The following is a 2,699-nucleotide window of genomic DNA, read 5'->3' on the forward strand; positions in this document are numbered from 1 at the left end:
TCAGAGGATCCCAGAGTGGAAGTGGGAGCGTATCACTATGGATTTGTAGTTTGACATCCATAGACCTTGAGGAGATTTGATGTAATGTGGGTTATTGTGGACAGACTGACTAAGTCCGCACACTTCATTCCAGTCATGACTACCTACTTTTAGAGTAGCTGGCTCGGATTTATCTTCTTGAGATTGTTCGTCTTCATGGTGTGTCGGTGTTTATTATCTTGGATCAAGGCATGTAGTTCACATCGCATTTTTGGAGAGTCGTGCAGCGTGAGTTGGGTGCACAGGTCGAGCTGAGTAAGACATTCCATCCATAGATGGACCGACAATCCGAGCGCACTACTCCGTTATTGGAGTACATGTTACGTGCCTATGTTATTTGATTTCGGGGGTTCATGGGATCGGTTTCTACTACTCACAGAGTTTGCCTACAACAACACCTATCAGTCAAACATCCAGATAGTGCCTTATAAGGCCATATATGGGAGGAGATGTCATTCTCTGATTTATTGGTTTGAGCTTGAGGAGGTTTGGTTCAGGATGCCTTGGAGAAGGTGAAGTTGATTCAGGATCGCTTCGTATAATGCGGTCCAATTTGTGATGTGGAATTTATGGTTGGTTAGATAGACCTACTTAGAGTTTCACCCATGAAAGGTGTGATGATGTTCGGGAAGAAGGGCAAGTTGAGCCATTAGTGCTTCTTTTTGAGATCCTTGAGAGAGTTGGTGAGGTGGACTACAAACTTGCATTTCCACCCAGCTTATCAAGAGTTCACCGGGTATTCCATGTTTTCATGCTCCAGAAGTATTGTGGTGATTCGTCACATGTGTTACATTTCAGCTCGGTGCAATTGGATAAGGATTTGACTTAACTTGAGAAGCCATTAGCTATCTTGGACAGGCAGGTCTAGAAGTTGAGGTCAAAGAACATTCCATCAGTGAAGGTTCAAAGGAGAGGTCAACCGCTCGAGAAGGCGACTTGGGAGACAGAGCATGATATACAGTACCATTATCCCCATCTTTTTGGCACTTCAAGTATGTTTCTATACTCGTTCGAGGATAAATGCTTGTTTAAGATGGGGAGAATGTAATGACCATATCAATCATTTTGTGTATTTAAGCCTCGTTTTCCCTTTTGAAGCATCCTGTATTTGTATTTATGGTTTTATGACTTGCGGGAACGGTTGGTTTCATTTTGGGAAAGTTTTGTGACTTGAATTGGATCCATTGGTTCTTAGTTTAGAAGCTTAAGTTATAAATGTTGACTAAGGTTTGACTTTTGTGAAAATGACCATGGAACGACGTTTTGCAGGTTCTAATAGGTTCGTATGGTAATTTTGGACTTAGGCGTATGTCTGTAATTGGATTCAGAGTTTCCTAGGTTTATTTGGCTTGCTTTGGCAAAAGTGGTATTCCAAGTTGGTTTGGTAGGAATCGGACGCTTGGTTGTGATTCTAGTGATTCTTGAGTTTCATCAAAATTTTAATGTGTTTTGGTGTTCAATCTGTGGTTCCGGGTGTTATTTGGTGTTTTTATCTTATGAGCGAGTTTGTATGATGTTTAGACTTGTGTGTATGTTTAGTTTGGAGCCTCGAGGGCTCGGGTGAGTTTTAGACGTCTTTCAAATTAGTTTGGGCTGGTTCCGCAGCAGTTGGTGTGCTGGTGATGCAGTTATCGCAATTTCAAGCACCATCATCGCAATTGCGAAGGTAACACAAATGTGATTCCTTGATAGCAATTACGAAGGTTGGTCCTTGGGTGGGTAGTCGCATTTGCGAAAGGGAGTATGAAGTCAGTGTCGCATTTGCGACATTCCCTGGGTCTGTCAGGCGCAACATTTGCGATGGGTTTTCTGCATTTGCGATTTGCGACTTCTGCAGCTGAACAAAATAGTGAGATTTCGGGATTTAGTCTCATTTATCACATTTATTAAGCCCTAGACTCGGTGGGAGGAGATTTTAGAAGTAGATTTTCCTAAACAAATATTGGGCAAGTGATTTCGATCTAATTTCAATTATATTACATGAATGTTTATGTGCTTTAACCTCTATACATGGAATTTAAAGATAACTTTTTGAACATTTTGGCTATGTTTTAAAAAATAAAATTTTGAGATTTGAGAGTCGAATTGGACTTAGATTTGAAAACAAAACACATATATGGACTTGTGGGGTTATGGGTAGTCGAGATCTACCCTTTGGCTGGGGTTTTGACCGGGCGAGCCCAGGGTTGATTTTTCTTAACTTTTGGTGAATTGTGTAATAATCATAACTTTATTAACTAAAATTGGGTTCTCTTGCATTGTTTGATATTATTACATCATTTTTGGCTCGATTTGAGCCATGCAGAGGTGAATTGTAAAGGAAAAGCTATTTTGAGTGTTGATTTGGAGCAATTTAGGTATGTATCTTGCCTAACCTTGTGTGGGGGAATTATCCCTATGGATTTGGTCAAATTATATTATTTGCATTATGTGAAAAGACATGTACATGAGGTGACGAGCATGTACATGGGAGGATTTGTAGTAATTTACTGGATTAAACTCTTAGGCTATTAATATGCCTTGAATTGGAATTTGTAGTTATTTGATGCACTCTTATTGTTGATTCACACCACGTATCATTGTGTTATTATTGAGATTCCTGCACATGTTATTGCTGAGCTGTGGGCCATGTAATGTTGTTACATTGGTATTGTTGTTTG

Source organism: Nicotiana tomentosiformis, chromosome 11 (assembly GCF_000390325.3).
Source record: "Nicotiana tomentosiformis chromosome 11, ASM39032v3, whole genome shotgun sequence".
In the NCBI taxonomy this organism is placed as follows: Eukaryota; Viridiplantae; Streptophyta; class Magnoliopsida; order Solanales; family Solanaceae; genus Nicotiana; species Nicotiana tomentosiformis.